General features: G+C 42.3%; 1 protein-coding gene and 1 long non-coding RNA gene across 2 annotated transcripts in view; one reads left to right on the top strand and one right to left on the bottom strand.

Moving 5' to 3' along the window:
* The first annotated feature begins 7660 nt into the window (after positions 1 to 7660).
* Positions 7661 to 27658, top strand: part of PEAR1 (platelet endothelial aggregation receptor 1) — a 41920-nt gene continuing 21922 nt past the window's right edge. Inside the window, exon 1 of the mRNA XM_074223177.1 lies at positions 7661 to 7809. The gene's annotated coding sequence lies outside the window, so the exon portion shown is untranslated. The remainder of the gene's footprint in view (positions 7810 to 27658) is intronic.
* LOC141513410 (uncharacterized) lies at positions 16891 to 26800 on the bottom strand. Its single transcript, XR_012475789.1, has 3 exons — positions 26686 to 26800; positions 26272 to 26352; positions 16891 to 17144 (listed from the first exon to the last, which is right to left on the bottom strand). It is a non-coding gene; the product is annotated as an uncharacterized LOC141513410 (long non-coding RNA).

Raw genomic sequence — 27658 nt, 5'->3', positions numbered from 1 at the left:
TGCATTACCTAACAAGGTTTTTGTTCTTTTTAAATCGTTTCTTTTTAGGTTTTTGCAAGGCAAATGGGGTTAAGTGGCTTGCCCAAGGCCACACAGCTAGGTAATTATTAAGTGTCTGAGACCAGATTTGAACCCAGGTACTCCTGACTCCAAGGCCAGTGCTTTATCCACTGTGCCACCTAGCTACCCCCTTTTTAAATCTTTTTAATAAAATATGGGCATGTGAACTACTATTATTACCTTATCAAAGCCCACAGGATAAATTAATGCCCACCATACCAGTTGGACCTTTCAACCTTGTTGGGTAGTTCTTCCTTTAGTCTAACCTTCACCCTTCCTTCATCCGGACCTGAAGGGGTTACCACCCATCTCTGCCCAGAGCTCAACTCAAATCCCTCCCACTTGCAAGTCCCAGCTGCCTGGGGCCTGTGGTTGGAGCTAATGTAAGTGAGAGGCGGAGGACAAGAGGGGATAAAGTTATTAGCGTCTTCATCTTTGAGGGATATCGATTGTCGTGTCTCCAGACTCACTTGGCCTTATAAACGGACTGGGGAGGAGGGTGGCTCAGTACCAGCTCAAAAGGTTCATCCCTCCCCCATCCCCACCTAGAACTAGATGCCTGGGTCCCCTCTTAGAAAAGGACTTTGAGATCAGTGTCTGAGAAGCAGAAGGGTATTTGTGGGAAAAGAGAAAGGGAAGAGGGGCCTCTGTGGAAAAGCAAAACCACAGAGGTGGCTGGAATGCTCTCAGTCTGCAAGACTCTGAGCTGAGTGGAGGGGTCCCCATTCTGTCTTGGGAACAGATTTGCAGGCAGATGGGGATCTCTCCTATTTCAGACTGGGGAGCTAGAGGTGTTTTGGGGTAAGGCAGGTAGTCCTTCCTCTTACTTCTTAGGAAAGAAAAATGTATGAGTATATTAATGTGTTCAAGTGTTAGACTTATCTCTCTAAGAGACAGAGATACTAGCCTGCTTTGTCCCTAACTCCCCAGGTGACCCAAGGCAAAGACATCAGTAGCTGACAAAGACCTGAAAGTCATATACATACATTCATCCCCTTCACCAAGGCAAAGTCTTTATTCAATTTAATTCAATTCAACATTTATTAAGCATCAATTACATGCTTAGCATCGTTCAATTCTATTCAATTCCATTATAGTCTCTGTGACCATAAGGACTGGGTTCACATTAAGGGCCACTCTCAATAACATCTTGGCTTTGCACTTCCACACACTTTACTCTGGGAATATGCAAATTTGACTCCTGTCTAGAAAAGTCTTCAGTTCCCAAGCAAACATTCAGTCTAACAAAACATCAACTATAGGACAAGTTTTATTTAGCCTAGCAGGAAATCCAAAGAACTCATACTTGAGTGAATAATCAGAACAATTCTCCTTCCCTTAGTGAATTTATATTTTCTGCAGGAATTTGTAGAGACTTCTCACCTGTTACTGCTATCCTCAGTAGACTTTTCCCTCTACTCCAAGAAGATAACTCTGGATTGCTAGAGAATCAAACAACTTCACCTGTACTGTTTCAGCTTTTCCTAAAGACCTTGCCTAGTTCTCCAGACTTCAAATGCTACTAGATAAACTTCTTCCCAGGGAAAGACCTTGGGATTGCTAGTAAGTCAAACAACCTCTGATAGATTCTGCCTTTACTTTGTACTCCTTTAGTCCACATGATTCACAAGATCAATGTATGGTTAGGTCCAATAGTCTTCCATATCTGCAATATAGTGACAGCTCCCTGTTTTTCTTCTCCCTCTCAGAACTTCTGGGAAGTTTCTTTCTCTTAGGAAAACTTGTCTTCTTCTCTACCTGGAGTCATTTTGGTTTGGTTTCTGGTGGTGGTAGTGGCACTGGTGGCAGCATGCAAGTAATTCTCTGAAAAGGTCAAATACAGTCTGTGTACATGTGTAGCTCTTGTCAGTTCCCCTCAGTTTTTTCCTAGTTTTTTCTTTCAATGACCAAAGGCCAAAACCAAGAGTGAAGCTCAGGGTCAGCTAGGTGGCGTAGTGGATAAAGCACGGGCCTTGGAGTCAGGAGTACCTGGGTTCAAATCCGGTCTCAGACACTTAATAATTACCTAGCTGTGTGGCTTTAGGCAAGCCACTTAACCCTGTTTGCCTTGCAAAAACCTAAAAAAAAAAGAGTGAAGCTCAGATATTAATTTCTTCAACTACAAAGGATCAACTTGTTGATTTTTGATTACTACTGAAATTCCTTAGCTATGAACTTCATCGTCCTAGTGGTAGAACAACGACATACCACAAGGGCCCATCCAGTACCCAAGGGCAAGGCCTGTTCTTACCTTGTCAAAGAGTTAATCTTGTCTAGTAAATTTTACCCCTTGTTCAGTAGAGATGAGAGAGAGAGAGAGAGAGAGAGAGAGAACATGAGGCAACTGGCAACCTGGGCAGCAAGCCTAAGTGAACCTGGATACAACAAACAACTATTAATACCTTACTATTTATGCATAATAATATTAGGAGTTAGACAAAGGGAAGAAATACATGAGTACCAACCTTCATGCCCAGAGATTTCCTTCTAAACATGTATCTCTCTAGTAATAAGTCATTCACTCTCTGGGACATATTAGCTACTTCAACACTGTCCTGGATGTTTATTGTAGGGGGACATTAAAACCCGTATCTTAGTATCATGTACCCCACACTCTGCATCCCAGCTCAGGATGACCCTATAATCACCCTAACACCTTTGGTGAATATTTATATGTGTGTATGTGTGTGTCTATGTGTTCTATCAGGGTTCCTGTGTATATAAAAGGACATGAGTTTTTATTTGTATGTGTGGTGGGTGGGTATCCTCTGAGTATATGTGTGAGCATATGTTCCCTATCTTGGGTACTTTATTTTCTGTTTAGTTTCATGCAAATGTGGTAGTAGGAGAGATGATATTTAGAACACAAGAAGGACTTCTCCAAGTCAGTGAGACTCTGGAAGAGAAGGTAAGGAGATGGGGAGAAAGGGCACAGAGCCTGAGACTGAGAATATAAGGAGATTAATATAAAAGAGAGAGTGATAAAAGAAAAAAGAATACTTTCCTCCTTTTTTCTTCCCTCCCCTTCCTTCCTTCCTTCCTTCCTTCCTTCCTTCCTTCCTTCCTTCCTTCCTTCCTTCCTTCCTTCCTTCCTTCCTTATTCCCTCTCCTTTTTCCTTCAGAAGTAGAAGGAAGAAGCTGGGGGCAAAGAGGAAAGGGAAAGGTCCCCCTAAACTAGGGGTTAGCACATTTGGGTCTTTTGCCTCCCAAGAAATACTACTTTCCCTCCCCTAGGGGGCAGGGAGAGGAGGTAATTAATGACCAAGAGGTCAGTAGGGGAGAGTGTTCATATCTAATGTTGGTATTAATCAGAAGTCAGTCCCCAGTGAGGGATAGAATTCATCCTGCACTCTGCGGGGGAGGGGTCCTTGATGAGAGATGGGAATACTGGTCTTATCTCTTTCCCTTCTCCTATCTCATAGTCTACCCCCATCAATGGTTCTCCCCTGTTTCAATCCTTCTTCTCCAAGTAACCCTCCCATCTCTGAAGTTACTTTTCCCCCTTAGACCCCATCTCCACCACTCACCCCTGTCTTTCAGTGTTTCCACCAGTCCCTGTTCCTCTACCTCACCCTTTAGAAAGTCCTCCCTACTGTCTATCCTCCATCTCTCTTGCTGCCCCAGATTCTGAGAGTGAGATAGGACCCTGGAGCTGAAATCCTTCTTAAAGCTAGCTCCTGGAAGGGTTGGGGGGAACAGCCTCCCACCACCACCACCAAACCAAGACACTTAGCTATTCATAGAGAGTGCATTAGATAACTCCCATTGATGTCAAGACTGTTAATTGCCTCTCATCCTTCCCTTCATCACCAGCCCACCCCCTACTAGCTCCATTAGCCCCCCCTCTCCCCTGGTAGCCCCTAAATCAACCCCAATTATCATTGAGGAGGGGGAGGGATTGGGCACTAGGGCTGTGATTACATCTGGAGAAGAGATGAGATGGGGGGAAGATAGCAGGGGAGAGCTGGAGTGTCTAGCTCCCGGCCCCATGGAGAGGGGAGCGCTAGGAGGCAGGATGCCTAGGTCCACAGAAGGAAGGAAGCAGGGATCTCGAGGGAGTATTGGGGGTTCATGAAACTGGGGCTCCTGGGGGTCATCTGAGGTAGATACATGGAAACTGGGGAGGGCTCAGCTGGGAAGCTTGACACCAGAGTTCCTGGGTTGCACTCTAGGATGGTCAGAAAAAAAAAGTAATGAAGTTTGAGGAAGGCATTAAGAGTTAGAGGCTCAGAGAAGCAGGGGTCTGAGTTTGCTCATGAATCTGTAGGCATCCTCATCCTTCAGAACTAAGTGAAGCCTTAATCGGGCAGAAAGATAAGCTGGACAGGTGTGCATGTATCTGTGTGTCTGTGTGGTGTATGAATGTGCATGTTCTAATCCTCCCTGTGCCGCATGGTGAAAATATAGGGAACCCTTTCTCTCAGGAGGAGAAATAAGTTCAGCAAAGCCTGTGATTGTGACATATAAAGCATCTCTCTCTGGGACTCTGTCACAATGTGTGCACGATCACATGCACAATAGGTGTGACATGTGTGTTGCTTGTGATCATACACAATATGATTATGAGGTGTGTGTGCAGTACACTGTTGTGTGTGGTTCATCGAAAAGAAAGGAATGGGAACAAGCAATTAAGTCCCTACTCTGTGCCAGACAATAAGCACTTAAGCCGATATTTTAGCATTTGAGACTCAAAACAACACTGATAGGCTGGCACTGTTGTTAATCCCCATTTCAAATGATGAAACTGAGGCAGGCAGAAGTTAAATGACTTACTCAGGATCACATAACTAGTGTCTGAAGTCACAGCTGAACTTGGGTTTTTCTAATTCCAAGCCCAGGGCACTGGATCAACTAGCTGCCTCCAATGAGTGATAGTTTATTGCCTGATAAGTCATGGGAGCTTAATAAATGTTTGTCGTTGCAGAGTGAAACCAGAAGAACCAGGAGAATACTGTATACAGTAAAAGCAATGCTATTCAAAGAGTTACTGTGAATGATTATGCTATTCTGAGGCACAGGAACATTCAAATTAACTGCAAGGACTTGGGAAAGAAGATGCTATCCACTACCAGAGAAAGAACTGTTCTATGGAAGGATGTATTATATGCTTCCACAAGTGTGCACTATGTAAATATGTAAATATATATATATATATATACACACACAATACAACACATACATTGAGTGCACATGTGTGCAGGCACACACGGATACAGTTGTATTGCATATATAAACATATGCAAACAACACATGCCTGTATCTTGTACACATACATGAACATGCATGTGCACTTCACAGACCTGTGTGTTCTGCATACATATGCTTGTATCTATATGCATGTGTGTGCATCTATTGTACTGTTCAGATGTGTATGCATGTGTGTATGTATGTGTGAGAATACCTGCATTCATGAGCACATATGTAATATCAGCCTTCTCTAGTACAAGGGTGGGAGAGAAGGAAACAACTCAGAACTCAAAATGTAACACAAATCAGAAAAATAAAAATAAATAAAAAACTTGTCGACTTCTGGCTGCATATGACTGCAGTTTTGTTGAGGGTTGTGTGTAGGACTATTTCAATGTGTACAGTATTGAATGTGATTAGGTATGTTGTGGGTTGTGTGTATGCTGTGACATGACATATAGGATTTAACATAGATATATGACTGTCTCTCTGTGTTGGATATTCTATTTATTTTACTGGATGCCAGTATTTTTACCTTTATTCCTATACCTGCCCCCCCCCAGTATAATCAGTTTTCCAGGGTCCTTGAGAGAAAGGTCCATAGCAAGGAGACGTGAAAATCCTTTCTTCATCTTCCCCCAGATACACATTTTCCCCCTTCTCCCCCCACAATAAAAGGAATGGGTGGAAGAAAGATAGATCACTACCTTTTCCTAACTTCACTCAGTAACCCTGAGATGGGGATGAGACAATGGATTGAACTGACTGGGACTGGAGTCTCACTGAGTGGCTTGAATCCAAATACCTCTCTTTTGTTCCTTTTCAAGATCATCTGGGAGAAGGGAGTGGGTCCTCTCACTCTCCATGCCCCATTCTTCAATAAAATTGGGACTAAAATAGCCTGATCCTTTCTTTAAAGTGCTTAGACATCACCCAGCCTAAAGCAGATTTTTCAAGTCTCTGCTGCCCTCGGGAGGTGTGTTATGTTATTGCATAGAAAAATGGAAACAAAATCAAATACTTTTTGGTTCCCTTGTGAGTCCAACTCAGGCCAATACTCCCTAGGCTTAAGTCTGAATAAGCTACTCCCTGGCCTTAAGGTCCTCCAGGTTTATGACATTTCTCCTATTCTTAAAAGTCCTTCATGAAGAACTCTCTCTCTCTCTCTCTTTCTCTCTCTCTCTGTCTGTCTAATGGAACCTCTTATCTAGAGTCAGCACTGAGCAACTCTTAAGATAATGGATGGATGGACCACCCCTTCTCCTTGCAGTACCCCACTTCAAGCTCAGAGACCCAGGAGTCCTGTCCACCAGCTGCACCCTGGAACATTTTGGTCCATGCTTCTATTTAAGGGGGAGGATGCCTCTTGAGTCACCAGATGGAGCTCCTCTCCTGGATTGCCCTGTAGCTAGCCATCTGGCAGATGTGGACAGATGCTTTTAGATTCCATTGACCACTGCTCCCTTCAGGGTCAGGTCCTTTCTTTAGTACTCTAGGAAAACCCCTGGACAAGCAGAAGAACCCCTTTCTTCCCCCCTTCCCCATGAGAGTCTTGGTGTTTGTGATCTTTAAGAACTACAACTCTAAATCTTGTGATCCCATGATATTACTGCTCCTTGGGGAGATAAATCCCTCCATTCATTCTCTAAGCAGAGGCAGCTGGTAATCCAGTGAGTAGATTGGAGTCAAAAAGATCTGAGTTCGAATTCGACTTCAGATACTTATTATCTGGGCAAGTCATTTAAAGAAAACAATAACAATTCTGTCCACCACCACCCTCAGTTTCCTCAGTAGGGATGAGGATAATAACATTAGCACCTAGCTCAGAATTGTGGGTGAGGACCAAATAAGATAACACTTGTAAAAAGTGCGTTAGTAGACTTTAATAAATGCCTTTTCCCTCCTTTTCCTACTATAGGTAATTGCAGATCTAAAATAAAAGGTGACCTGACATTCCTTGCTTCTTCCTCTCCAGGCATTGCAGGATCTGGGACCTTCAACCCTCATCCTCTCTCCCAGGTCTTTCTGGGGGCGGAGGGGAGGAGAGAAGGGGTCTAAAAGTGTTTTAAATCTTTGGGCCTCTAGCTCTTTTCTAAATCAATTTCTCTCTGGGTGTTTGGTTGTTTTAGTCTGTGCCTTTGTTTCTCTGTCTGTCTTTGGTTTTTGCCTTGGGGTCTCTCCTCTCATCTAGGGCTCTGGTGGTCTTTTTGCTACTGACTGCCAGTCTCCCGGATCTCTGTTTACACGAATATCTCTGCTTTTCTCAGTGCCTCTGTCTCTCTTTTCCCTCCCATTCCCTCATCCCCCTCCCCTCCATACTGTTCGCAGTTTCCTTGTCAAAACTTCCTGCCTTGTCGAGGGCCAGAGTTCCCACCCCCTTCCTGCCCCCCTCCCCATACCGCACCCTGCTCTCCTCCCGCCTCCTCCTGCTGCTCCCACAATCAGGCTCAGGCTCAGTCAAGACACCCTTGGCCCCTTTTGCCCCAGCTCCTGGACTCTATATCCCCAACTGCCCCCAGAGACCTAACCTTAGTCAGACAAGAGATCCAAAGCCTGAAGCAGGTGAGTGATCCTTTGGGTGCTGGGGTGGGGAAGGGGTTGGGATTGGGGTACTCTATATGAGAGGCAAGTGAGATTGAAGCAGGTGAGTGCTCCTTTTGGTGCTGGGGCTAATGAGGAGGTTGGGATAAGGGCGTTCTATATCAAAGGAACGGGAGACAGCCAGGATCTTGGTCACAGGAGTAATACGTTTAGAGGCTTTGATGACCCTGCTCAGGGTAAAGATCCAGGGTGTTCTTCTAAATGAGTCGCCCTCATCTTCACTCTCGGAGGTCCCTAAGAATTAGGTTTGGAAAGGGAAGGGAGTGAGACAGAGACTGACCTCTGAAGAGATAAGGTAAAGTGACTGAAGTGGAGAGGCGGGGAGGGGCTGGGGAAGACTGTGGGAAGAGAGGGGCGAGGGCTAAGGGGCTTTTTGTACTTGTAGTCTATTATGGCTCTGCATGTAAATGATATGTAAATAAGTATCTTTTGAAGTTCACAGTTGGGGGCTTTTGTAGTTGAACCCCAGTGCGTCAGTGATTCCCCTCCCTCCTTGTCTTCACTCTTCATAAAGCAAATAAGGGATCCTCCTCATACCCCTATGTAAAACTGCCCCAAGCCAACCCCACTCCAGTTCCCTGGATGATCTCCCTTCAGGTCCTTATGTCTGTTTCTTGGCCTAGGGGCAGTGAGAGCCGGGGAGTGAAGAGGAGGAGAAACTGAGGTATTTAGAAGAGAAGAAACCTAGGCATTCCTGGCCTTTCATTCTCACTATCCTTACCTGCGGAATCCAGGGGAAGAAGAGAGAAAAGACAGAATTCAGTCATAGTAATCCCCATAATGCACTTCTGGGAGTAACTTGAAGTACAAGGCAGGAGAGGGCTGAGTTTCTGAGCATCCCTGTCCCATCACAGAGCAGGTGGGATGAAGGGGAAGAGGCTTGGAGAGAGGTCTTCTCTTAGACTGGGAACCCCTCAGTGAGCAGGAACTGGGTTTTTATTGTTGTATCCTCAGCACTTAGCATGTAGTGTGCACTTAAAATATTTTTTGAGTTAAATTATATTCAGACTCCCAATTTCTCCTGTGACTCAAAGTCTGTTGACCATTTCTCAGCTCCTCCTTCCCCAGCCCACTCCCTGGTTCAGCTTCCCAAATACTCTGAGCTAACCGTTTAAGGACAGCTTCTTTCTGGCAGGGCTGGGTTCTGACCCCTGGTCCCTGAGGACTGGGAACAGCCTGTGCTGGACAGAGGTTCCCAGGCTCTGGGGGAAGGGGAGTACTGGGGATACAGTTCCAGTTCTAGAATTTGGCACAGGATCCCTGGATTTTACCTTATTTTGATTATTTGTGGTAATAGAAGAACAGGTGATAGAAGGCTGGAAAGGTCATTTCATCCATTCCCCTGCCTCTAGTAAAAAACATTCTAGGCCCATGATTGGGATGACTGTGTGTTTGTGTGTGTGTGTGTGTGTGTGTGTGTAGGAGAATGAAACCTCCAAACAAACTCCATCTAATTCTACATCCCCTCCCCGACTTCTGGGAAGTTATTCCCATAATCTAACTTCCCATCCTATCTATTGTAATTGAATTGTCTGTTGAGTTGTTCTCTGTGGTGGCTCAAAATTAGGGCTGATGGGACTTGTCCCTCCCTCCTTTCTTAGGAGATGAGGAATGGGTGGAGAAGAGAGCATGAGGGGGGAATGTTGGTATTTGATTCCCCTCCTCTACTATCAGACTCTCCCAGAAAAGGAAACTTTCTCCATCCTGATCAGCACTGTCCAATCGGAAATGTGGAGTCAGAGAGACCTTTGTGGTCTTGTTTTCCCTATCCCCTCCCAGCTTGTAGGGAGTAAGAGGCTGTGGCCTGATGGCAGTTGGAGGGGAAGGGGGTGGGAGGACAAGAGAACTAAGAAGGTTAGATTCAGGGTAGACAGGACCTTCAACTGAAGTTACTAATATAAAAAAACTTGAGAACTAGCAAGGTCCCATTTGCCTGTTTCTTCTTCATTCATCTGTAATGGAAATTGAAATTCTGCCATTAGCAAAATCTTCCCCACCTCTGGGGTTCAGATATGTAAGGTGACATTAGCATAGGTCATCTTGGAGAAATTATCCGGGCAACCATTAGCCCCTTAGTTCTCATTAGTGAGTCAAACCAGCTCCTCAGTCCTGGCTCAAAATGAAGAATTAAGGGAATAAAAAAGGAAAGGGGAGTGGCTTGGGGCTCTATTGGGGAAGGATAGTAAAATAAGAGATGGGGCAGAAAGAAGGCAGACAGAAGAGACTTAATGAAGCAGAGAAGTAGAAAGACAGAGTGACCATAGAGGAGACAGATGAGAGAGAGAGAGAGAGAGAGAGAGAGAGAGAGAGAGAGAGAGAGGAGAGGGTAAAAACAAGAGAGACAGAAAGACACACAGAGATAAAAGAAGGTAAGATAGAGACCAGAGAAAGAAAAATAAAAGAGCATAAAGAGGAACAGATGACAGAATGAAAAAAGAAGACAAATGGGGAAAGTAAGAAGATGGAAACAGACAGGACAGAGAGTGAGAAGATAGGGATAGAGAGGATAAGAAAATACAGGATAAAACAGGGTGACCAAGAAAACCCAAAAAGACTGCAAAGGAAAGAGAAGATAAAAGAGAGAGGGTGCATACAGAAACAGTCCAGAAAGACATAGATAGAATTTTTTTTTAAGATTTTATTTATTTTGAGTTTTACAATTTTTCCCCTAATCTTACTTCCCTCCCCCCACCCCACCCGGAAATTTGCCAGTCTTTACATTGTTTCCATATATACATTAATCCAAATTAAATGTGATGAGAGAGAAATCATATCCTTAAGGAAGAAACATAAAGTAAAAGAGATAGCAAGATCAGACAATACGGTATCAGCTGATAGGAAATTTTTTAAAAATTTAAGAATTTCAAACTAAGAGAGAGAAATGCAGATGGGGGCTTAGGGAGTGGGCATAAAGAATTGTTTGTTTTTTATTTGTGAAAACATTCTTTTTTTTTAAAGGTTTTTGCAAGGCTAACAGGGTTAAGTGGCTTGCCCAAGGCCACACAGCTAGGTAATTATTAAGTGTCTGAGGCCAGATTTGAACCCAGGTACTCCTGACTCCAGGGCTGGTGCTTTATCCACTGTGCCACCTAGCCTCCCCTAAGAATTGTTAGCAAAGTGGGACATCAATGACTGAGACAGAGACAGAGACAAAAACGTTAAGAGAAATAAAGAGGAGGAAGTTGAGAGTATCTTGGGACCATAGGGACCTCTCCCTATGCTTCAATCTTCACTCTTCCTATCCCTGGGTCAGATATCACAGGGTATAGTCAACAGCTCTATTCCTGGTCCTGGAAATTTGTGGGGAAGCTATTGTGGAATGGACAATAAGGCACTAGGATGTCTGGGACTAGTGGATGGAGAGGTGGGAGAGGGTAGTGACTGAGGTCACTTTCTAGTGACTCAGTTCTAGATGATTCAACACCCTCTCTTCCCCACTACACCATTGACCATTCACAATAAAGGAATTTGAAGTTCAAATATCTGACATTCCTCTGGCAAGGCTGGGCAGTTAGGAGGGTCAGGGCAAAGGGTATATCAATCCTTTACAATAGTTGGGAAGTACTAACTTCAACTTGACCTCTTGTAATCCCAATGAAGAAGACTGAATAGCAACCTTGGAGTGGGGGCTTCTATTATCTAGTCTAGTGAATTGGGGAGTGAGTAGAGGAGCCACTGAATTCCTTACCTCCCTTTCCCTTTTAATAAAAGTTGGGATTTATTGGGGTTGAAGGGAGAATTTTAGAATGACCATTTGGGTCCTTAGGACAAAGTTGGGGACCAGGGTAAGACTAGGATAGAAACTGAGATGAGGATTTGACTCTCTGAGTTGTTTAAGTACAATTGGAGTTGGAGTTGGAATTGAAAGAAAAGTAGGACCCTCTGCAAGGTCATTACATTCATCCCCATCTCCTGGCATGAGACTGCCTTGTCTCCCCTCTTCCTTTAGTTCTATTTCCAATTCCCCATGTGGAAATCATCATCATCATCAAAAATATTTAGACATCTTTTATGCCCTAGAACTGTGTTAGGTGCTGAACAGTTAGAAAGATGAATGAAATTCAGCTCTTGTCCTTAGGAGGCTTATAGTTTACCTGAAGAGGCTGAAAATGTTTACTAATGCATCACTTAGTTTTCATTTCTATTAAGTTGTAAGGCTTATCAAGTGCTTTCCTTACAATAGTCCAATGGAGCAGATAGTGAACATATTATTATCCTCATTTTACCACAGAAATGGGCTCAGAGGGATGTTGTAGTTCAGTCCTGACCCCAACCTGTTTTCTTAGCAAAGATACTAGAATGTTTTGCTATTTCCTTCTCCAACTCATTTTACAGATGAACTGAGGCAATCAGGGTTAAGTGGCTTTACCAGGGTCACATAGCTAATTAAGGTCAGAGGCCAGATTTGAACTCATGAAGAGTCTTCTTGATTCCAAGCCTAGTGTCCCTTGGGGAGATAATAAATCATTAAGTCACAGGCCAGGGCTTCTGACACTCACCTAAGCAGGATCCTCTTAAGATCATCCCCCCCTAAGATCCCTGGGGCTTCCAGTTAAAGAGAATATTCCTTCCATAGAATGAGGCTGAATGTGCTCAGTACCCAAGTGAGTGACCTCAGTTTCCTGCCATCTTTAGCCTAAATACCCAGTCCTATGGGAGGCTTTTCCTGATCTCCAAGGTGTGAAAGGTCTCTCCTGACTCAAATGAGGATCAAGCACACAGATCTGTGCCTTAGTAGAGTATCAGCTTCTTGATGTCCCTATGAGGAAGGCCCTTAAATAGGCTTGCACACAGTAGCCTCTTAAAAATGTTTAGTAAAATGAAATGAATCAGACAGATATTAAGGACTTTTAGGAGTTCAAAGGGAGTAGTCACTTCCAACTGGGGTAACCAGCAAATGGCTTTATGGTCCAAGTAATATTTGAGTTGAACTTTGAAGCATAGGTAAGTTTTTTTTTTTTTTAATCTATGAGGATATTAGAAGGAAAAGCAAAGAATGAGAGTAAAAAAAAAGGCAAACACAGAAAACTGGCAGAAGTAGAGAGTTGCCTCAAGAGTTTAGTGGAAGATAAAGTCTGGCCTTTAGAGCAGCTAGGTGACACGATGGATAGAGTGCTAGGCTTGAAGTCAGGAAGATGAGTCTTCCTGTTCAAATCTAGTCTCAGCTTTGTGACCCTGAGTGAGTCACTTAATCCTGTTGGCCTCAGTTGCTCATCTGTAAAATGAACTGGAGAAGGAAATGGCAAACTACTCCAAGAAAACTCAAATGGGATCACAAAGAATCACAGCTCAACAAAGACAACAAAGTTTGGGCCTAGCTTTTGGAATGTTTGAAAGCTGGGCTAAGAAATTTAGTTTTTAAATAGGTAGCCACCATGTTTTTGACTGTGTGTAGTAGGGGAGGTGTGTGTGTGTGTGTGTGTGTGTGTGTGTGTGTGTGTGTGTGTGTGTGTATGTATGATAGGATGGTTTAACTTCCAATCCAAGGTGAACTGGAAATGGGAAGATGCCCTATCTAATTCATTCTCTCTTTCCAGTATCAGGAGCCACTTGCTTCCCAGCCCCAGGGGCGATCCTTCTTTCCTAATCTCCCTCTGTTCACCCAAGACCCAGCTCTCACATTTCCTGATGAGTAAATACTTTGGACCAGGGGACCCTCAAGCTCTTATTTCCTGAGCTGCCCAGCAAGCTGAGACCCGCCCCCCATCTCGGTCACCACCCAATGCTTCCTGACCATCAAGCTGCTCACACTCACACTTCCTATCCTGGTACTTGTGGGCCAGAGGCTGCTTTGTTCCTGGTTGGGCTCATGCTTCTGATCTGGAACATGGAAAGATTTTTAGGAGGGGAGAGTGTAAATAATAAGAACCATTTATATACGCATATAATCATAATAGCTAGTTTCATATACTACCTTCCATGTGTCAGATGTTGCTAAATTATTTACAACTATTATCTCTTTTGATCCTCATAACACCTCTGGCAGGGAAATGCTATTTAATTCTCATTTTAGAACTGAGGAAACCAAGGCAAATATAGATTAAGTCAGTCACATAACTAGTAAGTTGATGAGGTCAGATTTGAACTCAGGTCTTCTTGACTCCAGGTCTTATTATTCTCTCTCCACTCCACTAGCTACTTTTATTTACATCTTTCCATGATACTTTAGGGGTTATAATTCACTTGATATTATCTCATTTGTGGGATAGTTGCCAAAAGTATCCTTTTTATACAAATGAGGAAATCAAGATTCAGAAAAAAATGATTTTTTCATAGTCACAGCTAACAAATGGCATAGACAGTATTTGAACTCAGGTTTTTTGATCTTCAAATTTAATACTTTATTTCCTATAACACCCAGTTGATCAGAAGCCTGGGTTAGCTAAAAGGATTATGAGAATTCAAAAATGTGCATATGTGAATATCTGTGTATCTGTCTGTGTGTGTGGGGGGGGGAGCGATGGTTCATCTGAGGAGAAGACAGAATGGGAGGGGCAAACTATTGCCTATGGGATTTTAGCTTCAAGTAAGCCTGTCTGTTTTTGTAAGGGGAAGACCCCTGGAGTTTTAGTTTGTATGCTGGGGGAGCAGAAAAAGAGAAGAGAGAACAGAGAGAAATATGGAGAGTCTGGGAAGGAGACAAGGAGAAAGGGACAAAGATGGAAGGGAAAAAATGTAGAAGGAGAGGAGGGGGCAAAGGAGAGAGAGAGATCTAGAGACAGATAAAGAGGAGGGATGGAGGTGATTGAAGCCCAATTGCCATTAACCAGAGGGTTTAAGATACTATGGATGAAGGCTGTGGGAAACAGGTGGAATCAAGCCAGACCTGGGCCCAGAGCTTTATGTCTTGCACCTCCCTTGGCCTAGTGACTCCCCTGGAAGGTGGCCCAATGCTTGGGGGAATCAAATTCCCTAGGGGCGCCTGGTTCCACCATCCCCATTTCCTTTCCCTCTGTCAGCGTCTGCGGCCCCAGTTCTGTTCCCGGATCAACTTGGGGGGTTGGGGTATCTTCAGGATAATGAGAAACAGCTTTTCCTGGGATTAGGACCGGTGGGACATGAAGGCATGAAAAGAGATGTGGGCGGGAGGAGCAGGGTTGGGGATCGAGCCAACAGCAAAAGGAAATCAGAAAGTTCTTCTTACTGTCCAACTGTTGCTGCTGCTCAGCTGAAATAGATTCCTCAACTCAGAGACTTGTTCTAGGTTTCACCTTTAAGCCTGAGGAACAGTGAAGGTAAAGGATGAGGTTCATTAAGGCCAAGAATTAGAGACAATAAGGAAAGGATGCTGGGCAGTAGGCAGTGTCTATGGGTAGGTCTAGGATGGGTACGGGTGGTGATGGAATCTGGGGACTAGCTAGTCTCCAACTGGGGGGACTCTTGGACCTTGGCAGGGATCCCAAATATTTCCAGATCTCTTGTTGGAGGTGGGAAAGAGAGAAGTGTCAGTTCTCTGACAATAAATATTCTCTTTCCCACGATGATCACATTCTTGTGGTAGCATTTTCCCCTCACTGTTCCCTGCCCCTGTTTCTTTTTATCTTCTTACCCCTACCCATCCCCAACTCTCTTTTCCTCCCTCCCATTCTTCTCTTCTCCTTTCTTCCCCCTCCTTTGTCCCTTCTCCCAATTCATTTCTTCCCCTTATTCTTTTCCATCTTTTCCCTCTTTCTTCTCTCCCCTTCTCTCTATTCCTCTCTCCCTCTCTTTTTCTCCCTCCCCATTTTCTCCCACATTCCCCTCTTCCCTCTTTTCTTTCCCTAGTCTCTGCCCTCCTGCTCATCTCTCCTTTCTCTCCCTCTTTTTGTACCCTTTTACTTCTTTCTGGGCTTCAGTTTTGGCACCCAAGAGAAACCAGAGGGAATTATTGCTGGGAAGGAAAGGTTACTGAGTAGGAGTAAGGAGCACTTCCCACTAGTGGACTTGAAATTCAGGTCATACAGATCAATATGCAAATGACCCAACTCCAGACCTCAGCCCTTGGGGATTGTCAGACCCTAAAGCCTGAGAAGCATTCCCCTACAAGGAGGATAAGAGGAACATTGAGAGTAGGATGTAGAAACATAGGAGAAAAAAGGAAGGATAGCCATGGAGTAAGGCAGAAAGAGAATGGAGTGGATTGCTTCTGATTTCCTTGGCCTTGAGCCTATGTTGAAAAAGGGTCTAGGTGCCAAAGTCCAAGCCTCTTGGACTTCTGGGTTCTATCTCTGAGTACTTGGAAGTGAGGGGGGCTGGAGGAGGGGTAGGGATTGAGGAAAAAGGGGGAGAGGTGCAGGGATTTTCTTTTTTTCTGGGATCCAGACCCCTCAGGAAGATCAAAAGAGCTTGTAAGTTCAGACCTACGTGTAGAATATTGTGCCTCTTGCCTGGGTTATGTGTTAGTTGGCTTTGTTGAATTGCTTTTTTTTTTCTTTTCAATTTTTGTTGCAAGGAATGGCTCCCTGGGTAGGGGAAGATGGAGAGAAATTTGGAAATGAGGGGCGCCAGTATGTTCAGAAATGAAAGGGATGTAAAACAAAAGATATCAATAAAATTAAGATTCAAAAAGATTTTTTTTTTAAATAAACAGCTTAGGTTAGTTTAACCTAACCCTTTCTTTACTTAATACTGAGACTCAGAGACATTAAGTGACTGGCCTAAGGTGACAAAGGCAGCTTAGTAGAAGTGTTCTGATGGATAGGAACATTCTGGTGGGTGTACAGGGTGAAGGCATTCATTTGGAAAAGAGAGGTGCCTGGGTACCCTCCTATTTAAGGGAAGGAATATGTGACACCCAAGGAACCCCAGGCCAGCTAAGCAGACAAAGGTGCCGATGATAACAGGGGATAGGAATGGTGCCTGCATCCTTATCCCCATTCTCTATGTAGTGGAAAGAGCACCAGGAGGTGAGGCTGGCCACCAGGGATTGAACTGTGGGCCACACCTTTCCTCAGAACATCCTGCCAGCCAGAGTTTTAGGACCACACACTGCTCTCTCTTATGGCCTCCCCTTCTCCCCCCCCCCCTTGCTCCCACGCAGCCCATGGCTAGTAGCCTGGGAAGCAAATCAGTTTGTGTACACTCCTTTCCCCACCCTGGTGTCCTGGGGAAGCAACATTACCATAATCCCTCATACAAGGTGCCCACTTCACTTAAGGACCAGGAATCTTGGGGGCCTAGTTTATACTGTTCCCTTGTTTCAAAAGTTGAAGCTTATGTCTTCCGAATCCAGCGGGGCTCTTCTTTCTGCTCTATGATGCTTCTCATGATGCCCTTAGATCAGGGTTGTCCTGGTACATGCGTAAATAGTCTGATCTCTGGGGGGAAAATGTAAACATGACACTCTTTAAAATTTCAACTGAATTATTAACATTCCAAAGTCTAGAAAATCAACAAAGCAATAAAACAAGGCCTGACTTGAAGCTTTTGCTGGTTTCTGAAGTGCAACTTCTCAAACTGGAAATTTAACAATCTTATCTTTTTTAAATGATCCACTCCCACCTCTGCCTTAGACACCTAAATCACTTATATTATAATGCCCCTGGGGAGGGGCCACTGATATAATTCCTGTATTTCCCCCCTCTCTTATTAAAATAGGGGAGAACATATGATTTTGACTTGTAAAGGGTTTAGAGGCTATCAAGAATAAACTTCTCGGGGTAGTTAGATGTCTCAGTGGATAGAGTACCAGCCCTGGAGTCAGGAGGACCTGAGTTCAAATCTGACTCAGACACTTAATAATTACTTAGCTGTGTGGCCTTGGGCAAGCCACTTAACCCCATTGCCTTGCCAAAAAAAAAAAAACCTAAAAAAATAAAAATAAACTTCTCATTTTAAAGATGATAAAACTGGCTGTGTGGCCTTGGGCAAGCCACTTAACCCCATTTGCCCTGCAAAAAAAAAAACAACAACCCCCCAAAAAAGATGATAAAATTGAGACTCACAGGTGAAGAGACTTTCTCAACAGGAAGTATCATTGTTGTTAGTTGTGTCAGATCTACAGGACCTCATGAACTTTGTCCATGGGGTTCTCTTGACAAAGATACTGAACTGGTTTGCCATTTCCTTCTCTGGTGTGTCCTCATTTTACAGATGAGGACCTGAAATAAGCAGGGGTCAAGTGATTTGCCCAAGAGCACACAGCTAGGAAGTGTCTGAATCCAGATTTAAAAGGTCAACTTTGGAAAACTAGGTCTTCCAATTCTCTCATTCTAAAATCATTGCTTTTGACCATGATGCCTCATTTCTGATTTAAGTTTTGAGGTACCAGGAAGTACCTATGTCACACTTCAGAGACTGGGTTTGACATATTGACTGACATTTTGACTGAGTACTATTGTCCCTTGCTTTTGACCCTTGCTTTTCATTGTTTCTTCATTGCCCCACTAAAGTGATCTTCTTTAACTCTAGAAGGTGAAGATTAATCTAAGAGAAGGAGGATTTCCCTTCCTCATCTAGGCTAGCATAGCAAGAGTCTAACCAGGTCCTTTCATTTTAGTGCTTGAAATTGAGGCTAAGAGGGAATTAGGTTTAGAGCCTCCTACCTTGGGGGATCTGGCGCAGTGAGGAGGATAAGTAAAAAGAGATGTAAATAGGTATGGAGAAGGAAATGGCAAACCACTCCAGTATCTTTGCCAAGAAAATCCCAAATGGGGTCACAAAGAGTCAAACATGAAATGACTAAACAATAAAAATTTTGGAAAGCAGCCTAGTGGTCAGAACAATGTTTCTAGTTAGAAGACTGAGGGTAGTAGAGGAGGAGAAGAGTTTGGAGAAAGGGTTCAAATTCAGATTCTGACACTTATTAACTTTGTAACCTTGTAGAAATCACTCCTCATTTGCAGAATGGAAATGAAAGTGTTTGCACAAACAGCAAACACTTATGTTCTAAGCACAGTGATAAGTATTGAGGATAGAGCTCAGAGCAAAACAATCCCTGCCTTCAAAGAACTTACATTCTTGTGAGAGACCTCAGTCTTTCACAAATTTTATGAAGCAATTGTTGCAGGTTCATGGAGAAATATCTGGGAAAGAAGTCACTGACTCACACTGTCTCCCAGGCAAGCAGGCTTTATTGATCACTGCAACACAACGGGCTAGGCAAGGAGGGTCTCTAGCACTGAGGAGTTAGGGACGATTTCTTACAGAGAGAGAAGTAAACAAAATGTTCTTAGCAGGTGTTTAAGTCCATTAAGGATGTAGTTAGGGTGCAGTTGGAATTCTGACATTAGGAGGAGTCTTAGGCAGACCTAAGAACAGATGGTGCTAAATAGGGGGAGGTTAGAAAAAACAACTCAAAGAGAGTAAGGTGGGGTCTCAAAAAGGGTAGGGTCTCATCACAAGGACTTTGCAAACCTACATAAGTTGAAAGTTATTTTTTATATTGGAAAGATAAAGACAGTCTCATAAAGGGCAGTCTGGGTTTGAGCTATAGGTCCTTATAACCCCCCTTTTCTCCTCAAATGTTTCTATAAATAAAGACATTGACTGAGACTCTAGACTTCCTAAAACTAGAAAATGTTAGAACTTGGAGGACATAGTTACACATCTTGGAACTGAAATGAACATTAGAGATATGCAGTTTAATCAAGCTCATAAATATCTATTATGTTCCAATCATTTAAATGCTGGGGGTGCAAATTCAATGAATGAAGTAAAACTTGCTCCCAAGGAACTAACAAATTAAATATGAAGGGAATTAATATAATTATTAAATATGAGATTATTGCTATTTATCTTTCATTCTTGAAGAAGACCAATGACATCATAAGGACCATTTTTCAACTTGCATATGAGAGAGAGCACTAGGAGTGAAGGAGATTGGGAAGGAAGGAAACAAGTCTTTATTAAATGCCTACTATGTGCCAGACTTCATATAGAAAGATTCAAGACCTAGTTTGAAGGAAGAGAGGGAGTCTAAGAGGAAAAGGTGGGGAGAAATGCATTCCAGGAATGCATTTGGAGATGGAAGAAGACCAGTTTGGCCAGATAACAAAGTATGGGATGGGGAGTAATGGTCAACAAAGCTGGAAAGATAGATTTGGACCAGGTCATGGAACATTTCAAAAATGGAAAAACTGATTAGGAAAGTGATTTTCCTAAGTGCACATAGCTAATAAAGGTAAGGCTCCCTAGTTAGTGGAGCACCACCTATGACTTTGCTCTCATCAAGATTTTGATTAATGATTGAATGAAGGCAAAGATAATATATTTATCAACTCTAATAGATAAAGTTTTGGTGTGAGTAATAGAACTGTTATCCGAAAAGATGTAGTAGGTTGAAACAAGTAGGTTGAAGTTAGAATTTGGATTCTAATAAGGATAATTGTAAAGTCCTATAGTTAGGTTCAAAAAAATCAATTTCTTGAATATAGGATGGAGACATGTGGATAGAAAGTCAGTACATGTGAGAAAGACCTATACTGATCTAAATATTCAATATGGATGAATGATGTGACATGGAAACCAAAAGAGCTAACATAATCTTAAACTATATCAATTGGAAAATTATACAAACTGATGCAAAGTAGAATAAGAATCAGGAAAACAATATATACATTGACTACAATGTAAACTGAAAGAAAAGAATTAAGTTAAATCTTGTATAATTACAATGTAGTAAGCTTGTCCCGCAAAGTAGAGAGAAGAAAATACAGTGCTGACCAGAACTAGTTTTTTTTTTTTAGGTTACAGCAACCAGTGAAAAGTAAGGGAAAGAAAATAAGCACCTACTATGTGACAGACACAATGCTATGCAGGTTTACACATATTATTTCATGTAATCCTCACTACAACCCTAGGTAGGTGATGATTTCCATTTTACAGCTGAGAAAACTGAGATAGATATGTATTAAGTGACTTGCTCAGAATCACACATTTAGGAAGTAACTGAGACTGAATTTGAACTCATCTCTCTGACTCAAGGCCCATCGTTCTACCATTTGAGTCAGCTGAATATCTATATGAAGGCATAGAAGGACTATAATTAATTTTTTCAGAGAAAGATAGCACACCAATGAATTTATAATTTCTTAAAAGATTGAGATAAGTCACATGGAAGAAGGATTAGACTTGTTCTACTCGATCCCACAGCATAGAACTAGAATTAACAAGTGGAAATTATAGGGAGGAGGATTTTTGCTCCACAGGAAAAAAAAATGCCCCAAGGATCACAACTGTAACAAAGGCACCAATGAAATGGGCTATCTTTGCATTCTAAGCCTATGATCCTTTCATTCCATGAACCAGAGGAGAGAGGCTAGATGGTATAGAAAGCCAATTTTGGAATTAGGGAGACCTGATTCATCTATGTCTTCCTAATTCCAAAATTGGCTCTGACATTCCAACTGATAATGGAGAAGTCCCTTAATCCATTGTAATCCTAGGCATTGTCTCAATTAAATTGTCTCAAGGAAATTACAAAGGAAAGGAGTTTACATACCAGTAGCTTCTTCCACTGATGAAATCACAGGTTTAGACTAAGCAAAACCAGGCAAAACAAATGTGGAGCAATCTACCTAGAAGAACTGATCATTTCAGATCTGCCATTTGTCAAGGTCATCTAGGCAGAATTTATTATTTAGGCAAAGGTTAGACTAAATGATCCCTGAGATTTCTTCCAGCTATAAAAATGGTTAAGTCAGCACTTGAACTGATGACCAAGTCCAGCGAAATTTCTACCAAATTAGGATGCCAGGATGCTGAGATATGGGTCCATCAGTCTAGGTTTCCAGTTGTCAAAGAGGAGAAGAGTGGAGCATTCCTCTCGTGGGATCAGAGACTTGGAGCTGGAAGGAAATCCAGAGACTAGCAAATTTAACCCCCATCACAGGACTTCGATGACCTCTGAGTTTCCTTTTCAGCTCTGAGTATATGAACCTAGGATTGGTCTCCTCCACACTCCTCATTTTACAGATAAGGAGATAGAGGCAGACAAAGAATAAGAGTCATAGGGTTATTGATTGTGTAAAGCAGAATATATTTAACTTCAAGGCTAATTATCTATCCACTAAGCCTAAGATCTATCTACTTTCCTCTTATATGGGGACAGTTTCTTAACCTGAGAGTTAACCTACATAAAGGGTCCTTTAACAGGCTCACATTTTTTGAATGAATGAACTCTAGTAGATGAAGGAATGAATAAATAATTGAGTTAAAAGACTAAAGGTTGACTGAATGAAAAAAAAACACCAGTGTAAATGTTTCTTCGGGGCTCAACAAACTGGAGATGAGGAGAATACTGATGAGACTGAACTGATTTAATTTGGGTGGAGATATAATGGTGGGATTGAGACTGCAAGGAGACAATTCTTATTGTGGGTAAGGATCCGGGAAAGGGGCATATGGTAAGTAGTAGATAGGAGGCACATTAGTCATGCTTTATTAGCTGTGTGACTCTGCGTAAGTCATTTAACCTTTGTCAGCCACAATTTTCTCAATTGTAAAATGAGAATAATAATACCACTACCACCCTACTTGCTCTGAGGATCAAATGTGATAATATTTATAAAAACACAGCATATCTCTTGCCATGTAAATTTGTTCCATTCCCCCTCTTCTGAAAGTTAAATTTTTCTAGTTCCTTCAATCAGTTCTCATGCGACATGATCTCAAACCTTTCATCTTTCAATTTTTGTACATTATCTAACTTAGTGTTCTTCCTGACACATAGTACTCAGAACTAAAAATAATCCTCAGGATGTAGACTTAGTAGGACAGAGAGTGCTCTGAGATTTTCATCTCCCTCGACCTAGATACTATGCTTCTCTTAATTAAATTCAAGGTCAAATCCAAGCTTTCCAGATGTCATATCACACTAGTGATACTAGTGGAGATTCTTTTTCAAATGAATCACTTGTTTAGCCAAGACTCCACCATCTTGTATTCAACCCAAATACACATTACATTTATTCCTATTCATTGCAATGTTAAGTTTTTGTCCAATGTTACAGCCTCTAAAATATTTATTTGAATCATGCTGTGAGTCATCTACCTTTTTTAGTTTTTATCTTTTGACCATCTGATAAGGCTGCTCTCTATTACTCTATTCAAATCATTGATAAATATTTTAAATAGCATTGGACATACACAAGAGACCTCCTTCCAAGTCAACAATTCATTAATGATTCTTTGGTCCCTGCCATTCAATAGACTTCAAATACCCAGGACCCCTTCCAGCTGTAAAAAAGATGATACTATGAGTTAAATTTGGCATGAATGCATGAATGTACATTTTATCTTGGATTATTTTCTCTTTCTATATTTTCTACCTTGAAAAATCTCATCTATCTCTTGGCTTTAAATATCATTTCTGAGTAGATAAGTCTTTATTCAGTAACACCATTCTCAACTTTTTCCCAGAATTCCATTCCAGGATTTCCAGCTGCCTGTTTAATAGTTCACTCCCTCAATATCTTACCAATCTAATCTAGCATTATTTATTATGTACCTACTATGTTTAAATCAAATGTAGGGAGTCACATATCTACTAGACCCATAATTGGAGATGTCCAGAAAGAGGATGGTGACATCTTCAACATGGCTAAAATTGAATTTAATTTTTTCCTCTAATCCTGCCTTTTTCTCTAACTTCTTAATTTCTATGAATGGTATCACCATTTTACTAGTGTCCCATGTCCAAAGCTTCACAGTCACAGTTTGCCTTGATTTCTGCCAGGCCCCCATATCTAATACTTTCAAATCTCATCATTGCTACTTCTAAAATATCTCTCCCATCCAGACCCTCCTCTCCTTTCCCATGGAAATCTCTCTTGTTCAAGTCATCCTTTATAACCCTGAGAATTGTAATGATTTCATATAAAGTCAGTTTTCTCTAAATTTCATTATCTAGACTTCTTTTTGGATTATCAAACAACCAATCAATTAATAAGCCTTTATGTATTACCTACTATGTTCTAGGGGCTATCTATGCTAAGTCTTGGGGATAAAAAGATAAGAGTGAAAAATAATTCCTACCCTTAAGGAGCTCACAATCAGGTCGTGCATATAAATGTATATATCACACACACACATGCTAGATTCATGGTGATTTTGAAAGGGAAGGCACTAGAAGCAAGTATGTGGAAAGGCTTCAGACAGAAGTTGTTTGGTCTGAGGCTTAAATCTTTCGATCTAGATATCCCCCAAACCTAGTAATTCTAAGATGAATTCTAAAGCTTCCTAATACCTCATTCTGATTATATGAGTCCTCTTTATCTCAATGATACATATTACCAATCATTCTACTTTGCCCACATGCAACCAGTCACTCACCATCTCACATTCTTTTCATCTCTTCTTGCTGTGAGGATTCAGTATGGGTAGAGCTTTGGGTCTTCAGTCAGATAAATCTGAGTTCAATTCCAATCTTATTCATTTCTAGGCAAATCACTTAACTTCTCTTTGCCTCAATTTCCTCATTGAAAAATAGGGAATAATAATCACACCTACTTCCAGGTCTGTTTGAGATAAACTCAAAGCACTTAGTACCCTAAATAATAAGTGATCTTGGGCAAGTCACTTAACCCTGATTGCCTTCTTTCATCCAGGACCATATCCAGTCATCCTGATCTAAATCTGGTCACTGACCCAGATGGCCCTGGAGGAGAAAGTGAGGTTGGTAATTTAGAACAGCATCCTATCCCACCCCACTCAAATCCAATTCACATCAAGAGTGGTATCACCTCTATGATGTCATGGTTTTCAAGAACAAAGGATATGCAAACAAGTTATTGACAGAATAGGAGATAATTGACAGAGGACCATTGAAATTAGAGGCAGTGAGAACTTGAAAGTTTATATAGTTTAACTATGGAATTTTATCAGTATGGAAATGGAGGCCCAGACAGGCTACATAATTATTATCCCTATTTTCCAGGTGAGAACACTAGAAATAAGAGGTTGATAGGCATTTATGCATACTTTCAGATTTGTGAAGCACTTTACATACATTATCTCATTTGAGTCTTTCAACAGTTCTAGTAGGTGGGTAGGTTCCACAGATATTAATATCATTTAATAGATGGGGGAAGGGAAGGGAATTAGATTGTATCAATCATCTATTATGTCAGGCACATAATGGCTAAGAACTTTCCAAAAACCTCATTTGAACTTTATGGCAACCCTAGGAGGTAGATGCAATTATGTTTTCCATTTTACAGTTGAGAAAAGTGAGGCAGGTAGAAGTTAATTGACTTGCCCAGGGTCACATACTAGTAAGGATCAAAGTCTATAGTTGAACTCAAGTCTTCCTGCCTCTAGATGTAACACTCTATCCATTGAGCTACTCAGCTGCCTCTGGATGAGGAAGCAGAGGTTTTGAGAGTTTAAGTGACTTGCTCTTAAACATACTGTTATAAAACCAGATCAACCATTCTGTCCTCAACCCATCTTGCCTTAGCAGAGCTCAGGTCAGTGGTCTTTCTCACTATTCCACATTTCCTTAAGGCCTTGACATTGACCCGTCTCCACTTCCTAGTCTTTTCTCCTTGGTTGTTCATTCATTGGCTCATATACTTATTCACTCATTCTGTACATTCAATCACTTAACCACTCATTCAATAAAAGTTGTCTGAACTGAGTGCTGACTTCCCAAACTTCCACTACAGCCCAGCTGCCCCACCTACTCACTGACCTCTCCTTTTACCCAAGGCTTAGATCGAATTATTCCTGTGAGGCTTGGAGGTGACCTGGATAGGAGGTAGGAGGTAGAAAAGTCAGGAATAGAACTGCTCTAGAATATTAGGGAGCATGACTCCATTTGGGTCCCTTGCTTCTATTACAGCACATTTTTATTTATCCCATAACTATTTCTAGGGCCCCATTAGCACAAAATTCCTTTGTATGGCCCTGGTCTTGGCCCAGCACTGGCCTGACCCAAAGGCCCCAGGGGCCTAGGAAAGGAGTGGATGGAGGCCTAGCCAGTTTCCTGCCCTGGGAATTTTCAAAACAAACTCAGCAGCTGCTCTGGGATGGGAGCTCTGAGGAGAGAATTGGAGAAAGAGACAGAGAGAGAATTAGAAAAAGAAAAAGGCAGGGAGTGATAAGAAGCATTAAAAGAGAGACAGAAAGAGAGAGAGAGAGAGAGGTGGGCAGGTGCTGTCAACTATAGCAGGGGCTTCAAAGATTTTCTCAGATCTTCTGGACAAAGAGAAAAGAGAACAAGAGAAAAGACCACAAAGCTGCTATGCCCTGAATGTAGCTTAATCCTGACCCTTGGCCCTCAGAAAGTGAGGTATCCTCCCCTGCACCATAAATTTAGTTCCTGGAGACAAAACCTTATTCCTCATCATTGTTCCAGGTACAGGTAGTATATAGATAGTTATTATTAATACATACTATTTTATATTATTAATATGTACTAATGATAGCTCAAGAGATATAGTAGAAAGACAGCAGACCCCAGAGCCAGGAAGATTGGGCTCAAGTTCTGTCTCTGATACATACTGGCTGTATGACCTTGAGGATGTCACTTAACTTCTGTCCCAACAACTCTCTAGGATGATGAATCACAATGGACGTATTGACCTGCATTGGGAAAGGGAGTTTTCATTATACCAGTGAAATCCCAATCTAATTCCTAATCCCCAAAGATAGTTTACATATAGACATTATTTTCCTCCCACTAATGGACAAAAGATCTGGCTATCCTTATTTTATAGATGAGCCTCCTCTCCTTGAATGACTTGCTTGAGCTCACACTGCTAGTAGCATCTGAATTTGAACCCAGCTTCCTGGACCTTGTTTCTTTCTCTCAAATCCTCAGGGACTTGAACTGTCTCCCCAGATCTCCTTAGCCTATTACCTGGCTATAGGAAGAGGTAAGCAGAACCCAGCAGGAGGGGTCCAGGGGCTCAGTACCTCATGGCAGAGTGTCCTGTCTCTGCTGCTGCTGCTGCTGCTGCTCTCTTCCCCCTGACACACATCCTCTCTGGGCTATGTTTCCTGTTTTCAGGTTCTGTATCCTGTGTTGCTCTTCCAGGCATCATGACCCCCTCCCCCTTGCCCCCTTGCCCCCCCCCCCCCCCGGCAGCTTTTGTGAGTTCTGTTGGCCCCGGGCCACAGGGTTTCTGTCAGCCTCCCCCTGCTTCTACACTCTAGCCCCAGTCAAGGTTGAAGCTTCCCATGCTAAGACTGGCCATCACATCACTGGGAGAGACAGAGACACAGAGAGACAGAGAAACAGAGATAGAGAGACAGAGAAAGAGATAGAGATAGAAAGAGAGACAGTGGGAGACAGAGACAGAGGGAGACAGAGAGAGAGAAAGGGTATGGAAGATACAGAGAGACAGAAGAAGAGACAGAGAAATGGTAAGAGAGAGACAGACAGAGAAAGGCAAGAGAAGAAGAAAGATAGGAAGAGAGAGACAGAGTCAGAGAGACAGAGAGAAAGGGTACAAGGGAGAGAGAGAGAGGAAGAGACAGAGAGAGAAGGGGAGAGAGGGGAAAGACAGAGTCACATAGTGAGAGAAAGACTGAGGAAGAGACAGAGAGAGAAAGGGAAAGAGGGAGACACAATGAGAAAGGAAGAAAGAAAGGAAAAGAGAGAGAAAGAAAAAAGACATTCAGAGAGAGACAGAGAGACAGAGAGAAAGAGACTAAGCCCCTGCAACCAGGAGGGAGCAGAGCATGCATAGGAGACAAAGTTAACAGGGCATGGTGATTCATAGCTTGTTAGACTAGAAAGGGACCTTAGATTCCATCTGGTCAGTCAACCCCATCATTTTAAATATTGGGAATTTAAGGCCCAAAGAGAGGCCATATCTACACTGGGCAGAACTGGAATTTATACCCATATCTCTGGAACAAAAGATTGAGGAAAAAGTAGGAGGAG

Source organism: Macrotis lagotis, chromosome 2, assembly GCF_037893015.1.
Source record: "Macrotis lagotis isolate mMagLag1 chromosome 2, bilby.v1.9.chrom.fasta, whole genome shotgun sequence".
In the NCBI taxonomy this organism is placed as follows: domain Eukaryota; kingdom Metazoa; phylum Chordata; class Mammalia; order Peramelemorphia; family Peramelidae; genus Macrotis; species Macrotis lagotis.
Note: the sequence above shows the minus strand (reverse complement) of the source record. Positions and strands in the feature narration are given on the sequence as shown.